At 32.5% G+C, this 8,815-nt stretch overlaps 1 long non-coding RNA gene across 1 annotated transcript in view; it reads left to right on the top strand.

The window, feature by feature from the left end:
* Positions 1 to 822: 822 nt before the first annotated feature.
* Positions 823 to 8,815, top strand: part of LOC107183530 — an 11,181-nt gene continuing 3,188 nt past the window's right edge. Inside the window, exon 1 of the long non-coding RNA XR_001514318.1 lies at positions 823 to 916. This is a non-coding gene — a long non-coding RNA (uncharacterized LOC107183530). The remainder of the gene's footprint in view (positions 917 to 8,815) is intronic.

Consider the following 8,815-nt stretch of genomic DNA (forward strand, 5'->3'; position numbering starts at 1 on the left):
GACCCTAATATCTGTTTAATGCTCAATGGTTACTGTCTTAATATTCTTAATTTTTTAATAAGAGACCCTGATTTTTCCTTTGAGGTGCTTAACTCCTTCAACTTTAATTGGAGCTCTGCTAACCTGGTTAAATTCCTCTTGTTTTCTGAACTAAGTGATTCTTGTTCCATATATTGAAGGAGTGTATAGTGCTACCACCCTATGACACTCTTTAGGTTGTCTCCTTGCAAATAAATATCTGTGTATTCCATAATATCAATATAAAACATTAATTACAATTAACTGGCATAGGATATAAAAGAAATGTTCTATAATTCTTTTTCTTCCTGGATTTTTACTAGACTCAAATATTAAAACACACACATCAATTGCACGACAGTTATACTTTTATTAATTATATTATTTCTGAAATCTTATGGTTTCCATACGCCAAGTAATGTATAAATGTTGTTGAGTCTCTGGTGTAACATTTGATCTTTAAAGTCTGCTAACTGTATATGTATATTTATGTGTGTATGTGTATATATGTATATATATATATATATATATACACACACACTTGGGTGCAATGTAACATTTTGATTATTTCAAATTGGTCATATTACATATTAGTTTACTTAATTTACTATTTTGGTTTAAAAGTCACTTTTATCAGAAACCTCTTGCTGGCCTCATTGAACAATCTAAATCAGGGGTGGGCAAACTTTTTGACTCGAGGACCACAATGGGTTCTTAAACTGGACCGGAGGGCCGGAACAAAAGCATGGATGGAGTGTTTGTGTGAACTAATATAAATTCAAAGTAAACATCATTACATAAAAGGGTACGGTCTTTTTTTTTTTTTAGTTTTATTCATTTCAAACGGGCTGGATCCGGCCCGTGGGCCGTAGTTTTCCCACGGCTGATCTAAATGAAAGTAAATGTAATGCTGAAATATAGCATAAACACAATTTAAGTATGAAGATAAATGACTGAAATACATTCATTTGCATTTGTCCTTTCATGAAAAAAAAACACACATAACAACAACAGTTGCTTTTTAACAAATTTATGTAGCAAAATAACATAAAAATAAGTAGAAATATATTCTGAGTGTCCACTATTTAGGGTAGGGTATCAGTAAACCCTTAAAATCAGGAAGGCAATACATGCCAATGAGTTCTCAAAATTGCAAGTTACATAGTAACTAATCTTTGAATTACTTGGTAATGTCGAGTATAATTATCAAGTAATTTGTAGAAACATGTAATTCCCTTATAATTATAGAGCTATTACAGATGCCCTACAAAATAGGATGCTAGTACAGCCTTATCAATCTAGAATCATTGCCTTCTTTTAACATTCACTGACTGCAGTATTCATGAATGAAACATCTGACTTCTAAATGAAAAGCTCCAGATGCATCATATACAATAGCTATTCTTTCAATCAAAAGTATGGTTTATTCTCATTGTATGAAAAAAAAAAGAATCCTCCCACTAGTGACTATAAAAACTTTCTTAATTGCTATTCTGCATGTATAATTTTTGCATGAAAAAATGGCATAAATATATAAAAATGGCTTACAATCTTATATTTAGTCTTACTTTTCTTAAATAAAACCTGCTTTGCATGCACTCTTAAAAATCTCTCACATTAAAGAATATTTGAACTAAATGATCTTGTATATATTTGGCAGAAATCTGCAAATCAATAAATATATTTTCAGTAAGTGCTTTTAAACAGAAGTGACAATAGCATAACATAAAACAAAATAAAACTAAAAATTATAGCATTTAAACATTTTTTTCAAGAGTAGACATAATGTTTCTGTCTGTAAGATTTAATTTTGTGTATGTGCTACTTTTTCACTGAGATCATAGCCTATCTTAGTTATGTGACCCTAGATCTATGTCATCCTTCATTTTCACGTCTTGGCATTAAAACTAAGAATTGTGCTTCCTGAGGCTAGAAGTAACCAGCACTAAACTATTATAATATCATCTCATGTGCTCATCTCTCCAATTGTCAGTTCTTTCTTCTTTGGCCAATAAGAATTTTATTCTTTTTCCTAGCAACTCAGCTATATATGTTAAAGGTAATTCATGTCATTGAATCTGCCACATAGCCAGAAATAGAAGTCTTTCTAGTTGATCCTCTGCATTTAAATTGTATACAAAAACAAGTACATGGATTATTGTTTTTAGAAAAATCCTGAGGCCTAATTGGTTCCATGACCAATAATCAATTAGCCAGATTCTTTTTTTAAAAAAATATATATATTTCTTTATTGATTTCAGAGAGGAAGGGAGAAGGAGAGAGAGATAGAAACATCAATGATGAGGGAGAATCATTGACTGGCTGCCTCCTGCACACCTCCTGCTGGGGAACGAGCCCACAACCCAGGCAGGTGCTCTTGGCCAGAATGGAACCTGGGACCCTTCAGTTCGCAGGCTGACGCTCCATCCACTGAGCCAAGCCAGCTAAGGCCAGATTCTTTTTAAACTTTGCTCAGATAGTCATTATTTGACCCTGATACAGGACATCTGATAAAAATGTATGTCTTTCCAGTAATGAAATTTTATTTTATTTTAATTTTTTAGATATATTTTATTGATTTTTCTTTTTTTACAGAGAGGAAGAGAGAGGGATAGAGAGTTAGAAACATCGATGGGAGAGAAATATCGATCAGCTGCCTCCTGCACATGCCCTCCTGGGGATGTGCCTGCAACCCAGTACACGCCCTTGACCGGAATCGAACCCAGGACCTTTCAGTCCGCAGGCCAACGCTCTATCCACTGAGCAAAACCGGTTAGGGATGAAATTTTATTTTAGAACCTCTGCTAGAGTTTCAAAGAACTAGTTATAAAAGTAAACATAGAAGAAGTATTATCTACCTTGAAGAGTTGAGAAACAAATAATCGGTGGCATTTTCAATAGTCTTTAATTAAATTGCAGTGACTTAAGCAGTTGATGGGTAGTCTACATTCATTTAAGTAATAGCATGTGCTTGGAGTTATGTTATAATATTTTTTTCAGTGAACACTGTGTCTTCTTTTGTCATTATTTTTTAATTTCAGCTTATATAAAGTAAAATCAGTGAAATAAACTACAAGACTTGACATTTTTCATAGTGAAGAAATTCATCAGCATGAAATTTATGAAACAGATACAACATTAACAAAGTGAAGTTATTTGTCCTTGTTGTTCCACGAGATTAAGGAAAATAAGGACGGCCGAAACCGGTTTGGCTCAGTGGATAGAGCGTCGGCCTGCGGACTGAAAGGTCCCAGGTTCGATTCCGGTCAAGGGCATGTACCTGGGTTGCGGGCACATCCCCAGTAGGAGATGTGCAGGAGGCAGCTGATCGATGTCTCTCTCTCATCGATGTTTCTAACTCTCTATCTCTCTCCCTTCCTCTTTGTAAAAATTCAATAAAATATATTTGAAAAAAAAAAAAGAAAGAAAATAAGGACCAATGAATGTTCAGTGACACATATCAGTTACAATGCTAGATATGGTATATGACCTAATAACTCCCAGTTATTTTTCTTTGTAGCATATTAAGCTATTTCTAATCATCAGCTTTATTTAAAGTTAGTTTTTATTGCTACATATTTTCAGTTATAAAATAAATTATTGGGATATAATGCACAGCATGGTGATTGTAGTTAATACTGTATTGCATATTTGAAAGTTACGAAGAGTAGATCTTATAAGTTTTCATCATAAAAAGAAATTTAACCCTCTAAGTTGATGGATATTATTTGAGCTAATTGTGGTGATCATTCTACAATGTATACAAATATTTAATCATTATTTTGTACACCTGAAATTAAAATAATATATATATATATATGTCAGTTATTTATGGAAACGATATGAAAGAAAAATTTCTAATTCTACAACATAAGGTTAGCTTTTATTTATTTTATTTAATGTTAGCTTTAAGATAATGCCTATTCATAAGAGAAATAGGAGATTTATAAATGGAGGAATAGAAACACTCTGCGATATCTTAGCCAACCTCAAATAAAATACTGTCCTGACCATGTTCTATTCTTTTTCATTTTGCTAAATATTTAGAATTTATTAAAATTAATTATAGATAGGAAAGTGTCAGAATTTACTTATTTACCTTCTTACCTGTAGGAGCAATAGATTATATATAATTTATAATTACATTCAGGAAAAAATACTAACACTAGGGATACAAGTATGATGAAAAGAATAAGGACTTCAAAGTTTTGAAATGCAAAATGTTAAGTATTTGACTCCATTATTTAGTACTTTGATTTTCTTTCAATTAATAAAAAAATGACAAATTATATTTTATACTACATTTGAAACTAGTAGTTTAAAATATATATGCAGATATTTAATATTTTATTTAATTTTTATAGAGTTTATACGTTTTCACATAAAGTTGATATAACATTGTCACCTTTTTTAAATTACCAGCCTAGTGAAGTAAAGGATGTGTTTCATTGAAAATAAAGACGCCTAGATTCTAGCTCAACTTAGTTCTGAAACTAAGTATGCTTGGGAAATTTGAGACGCTATTTAACATAGTCTCTTTTTTTTCAGTTCTACAAAACAACTCCCTTGCCCATTCTATAGCATTTGAAAAATGATAAAATTGGACTAAATGACCTATAAGGTCCCAAGTCTAATGTGTTATGATTTTAATGCATCTGCAAGTAATACATTTCTACACAGCTAAGATACATTTGTATTCACTGTGTTGCAAGGTTCCCAATTTTTATTTAATAAACACACGAATGAATAAAGCAGTGTCCTTGATCCTTGACCCTTGCCAGCATCTCTCATTAATTGAATGCTAATTTTGAAATAAGCAATAAATACAGCATCTGGTTCTTTCAATTTTACTTTTAAATGAAGGGGTTCCTACTGAGAACTTAAAATATAACAATGTATTACTTGAAACGAAGCGTTATGTCCATAACCTTTGAATATTACCCCTTTACTTTATTCTGATATGTTCATCTAGGGGACATTCTAGACCATATATGTGCCCCATTTCAATCCAGAGCTTTTCCACCAATTCCACCTGTTACAGACCAAAAGAGAAGGCTTAGTAGTAAAACACATAAATGTTCTCCCAAAGTAGAAAAGGGAAGAAAACAAATTTGTATATATGATACCATCTCTAAAGTTTAATAAGTTAAGAAACAAGCACTTTTTTAAAAATTTAAGAACAAAGTTAAATCAGGAAAACAAAAACAAACAAAAAACCCTGACAAATGCTTTAATATTGCCTATTTATAGATTATGCAATTTAGTTTCTCAGTTCAGTCATACTATGAAATTTCAATTCTTATCTGAGCTACATGAGTTATGGCTTCATCTTTTCTTTCTCCCTCTATTTCATCTACTCAAATACAATCAAAGCAAAGCCACATCATTTCATAGAGAAAGTGTGGACTTGTATCCCAAGATGATACCACTCTTAATGTCTGGTTACATGTGAGTTTTTTGTTTGTTTTTTTCAGATGTTAGCACGTTCAAAAGAGGACAGAGTGACTTTTTACTTTGATCTCCCCTGCAAAATATTCATCCAGGGGGAAAAATCAATTGAAACAGTTTCCCTGGAAATAAGAAAATAACTTTTCCCATTTTCAAGTTTTTTTCTTTTATTGCTGAACTGTATGAAATGTATATATGCTAAACAGAAGTCCTTTATAAAGGGTTTTATGAATATTTTTTCATAGTCTTTGGTTTATTTATTCATATTATCACTGTTTTTCCTTTTTAAAAATAAACTTTCTATGTTAGAACAGTTTTAGATTTTTAGAAAAATTGTAAAGATAGAATATGGAATTCAAATTTACCCTCCACAATTTCCCCTTTTATTAACATCTTATTATGATATAGTTGTTATGATTACTGAATTAATATTGATATATTATTAACTAACTGAAGTTTATACTTCATTCAAATTTCCTTAGTTGTTACCCAGCATCTTTTTTTCTGTTTAAGGATCCCATCAAGAATATCACATTTCACTTAGTTGCCATGTCCCAAAGCTAAGACTCTTTTGGTCTGTGACAGTTCCTAAGACTTTTCTTGCTTCTGATGACATTCACAGTTCTGGAGTACTCATTCTAGTACTCAACTGGGATTTATTAGTTTTATAGTTTTCTTATGATTTGTCTTGTAATGGATTTTTGGAAGGAAGACCACCGAGGAAACATACCATTCTTATTATCTCAAATCTAGAGTACATGCTATCACTGACTTATCACTGTTGATATTAACCCTGATCACCTGGCTGACATTTATCAGGTTTCTCCAGTGTAAGCTATTGCTTTTTACATACTATGCTCATGGAAAATGCATCCCTATGTGTAGCTCATATTTGTGAGTAGACACTAATGATGGCCAATTGTCTATATAAATTACTTAGAATTTGTATCCACTGGAACTTTGTCTCTGTTCTTCCCATTCATATTTTATTATAGTAAAATATACATAACATACAATTTTATTATTTTAATAATTTTAAAGTGTACAGTTTGGTGACATCAAGAACATTCTCATTGTTGTGCAAGCATCACCACCCTTCACCTCCAGAACTCCCCCCCCCCCAATCTGAACCTCCCTACCCATTAAATACCAGTACTAATGCTCAATTCTCCTCTTTCCCCAGGCCCTGGTAACCACCATTCTGCTTTATCTCTCTATGAATCTGACTACTCTAGATATATCATATAAATAGAATCAATGAACAAAATAGATCCAGAGACACAGAAACATGGAACAGACTGTTGAGTATCAGAAGGAAGGGTGGGTAGGAAGAGATTAACCTAAGAACTTGTGTACATATGTGCATAACCCATAAACACAGACAATACTGTGATGAAAGCCTGGGTAGGGGGGCAGGTGTGGTCTAGAAGAGGACAATGGGGGAAAAGGAGACATCTGTAATACTTTCAACAATAAGATTTAAAAAAAGAATTATCACAAATCTCTATATTTTATTCCAAACACGTAATCCATGTGACATCCACCAGGGAGCAATGCTTCATAGATCCTTGGCTATTATTTACTATAGATTACCCTCAGCTAGGAACATCCTGCTAAGGATATTTCCAAGTTAAGCTCTCTTAATCCTAGCAAATATCACTAGTCTGTTTACTTAGAATTCAGATTGATTAACTTGACCAGGTCACTTGCCTTCATTTCCCCTCTCCCCCAGTGACATCCTTTCAATAAAGGAAGTCAGTACAGAGATGTGGGCTTGTTGCTTGTATAGGGTTTTCTTAATGACTTGATAAGTCGCATCCTCCACAGGGGAGCCACAAGTTCACAAGCCCAACCCACGCTTATGACCTAATCAGTTTCAAAAAGGTTTATCTTAAATATAAATGGAGGTTTTCAGATCATCAGACATTTGAGAAAAGTCTTCAATACAAGACACCAAACCCAAAATACTCAAAAAGAAAAACTGAACAACATGTAAACAGAGACAATCAAGGGGCTCAGAGAAAAAGAAAAAGCTTAGAAAACTAACCAGAGATAAATGGAGATATTTCAGCTGAGAAAAAATACTGGGATGTTATAAAAGAAGAATTTAGAAAATAAGAAATATCTCCTAAAATTAAAATATTATTATTATAATTTTAAAAAAGAATAATTAGAAGAGAAGGTTTAGGAATTTTTTTAAAAAGACAAAACAGAAAAGGAAACATTTTAGAAAATATGACATAAAATCTAGTGTTCCAATTCAATAATATATGCAGAAATTAAAAATATAAGAAAAAGAGAGAAGGTAATCCTATATAATAAAAGCCTACTATGCTAAGTGTCTGGTTGGTTGTTCAACCAAATAAAGTGTAATATGCTAATGATATGCTAAGGTCGCTAAATAGTAGGTCTTAAGAGCTCCCCAAAGTATAAAGATATGACAAATATCAAGAATCAGTCAGAAAATTAATAAATCACAGGGTTGAATAATAGCATTTTCAAATAGTAAAAAAAATATATAAAACTATTAAGAGCGACAGAATTATATGATATCATCTACATAAAGAAAGCATCAACTAAAATATGAAATTCAGAATTTTGTATCCAATCAGGATAGAGATGAAGGAATCCCAAAGATGATCATAAGGGATGTCTCAGGATGAAAATGAACAGCACACCTAGAAACTCCAATATAGACTAGTTTAGATGATGAGACTCCAAAATGTATGAGGTATGTTGGTAGGGTGAGGGGTGAGGGCAAGTGATGGTGATGGGGTTTGAGAAGATCTGATGAAATGAAACTGTGAAGAGCACCTGAGTAAGAAATAATGATAAGCAGGTAGGAAATTGGGAAACCAAAAAGAAACGCATCAAATAACTTCAGAAGAAACAAAATATTATTAAAGGATGACATGAAAGCATAATATACTATACACCTATTGTTTGAATTGGTATTGAAATAGTCATAAATTGTATTAAAATACCCATTTCTCTCACAATGTTGACTGAACCAAAATTGGAATATAATTAGACAATTGTGATATTGGAAGTTGGAAGGCGTGTGTGTATGTGTGTGTGTGTGTGTGTGTGTGTGTTTTGTGAGTTCCCTGATCTCTTTTCATCTCCCTCTCAATTAATATACAAGTGTGATTTGTTTCTTTTAGAATTTATGATTTTCTTAACCTTAGTTTTTTATCAGCAGATATTACATCATACTGCAGTTACATCCTATCTATACTAATAAAAGGGTAATATGCTAATTAGACGGGGAGACCTTCTGGACATCCTTTTGGACAAAGCCATGGTGGCAGGACTGAGGCAGAAGTGGTTAGGGACAATCAGGCTGGCA

The sequence above is a fragment of the Myotis davidii genome, unplaced genomic scaffold, assembly GCF_000327345.1.
Source record: "Myotis davidii unplaced genomic scaffold, ASM32734v1 scaffold31, whole genome shotgun sequence".
Classification (NCBI taxonomy): Eukaryota; Metazoa; Chordata; class Mammalia; order Chiroptera; family Vespertilionidae; genus Myotis; species Myotis davidii.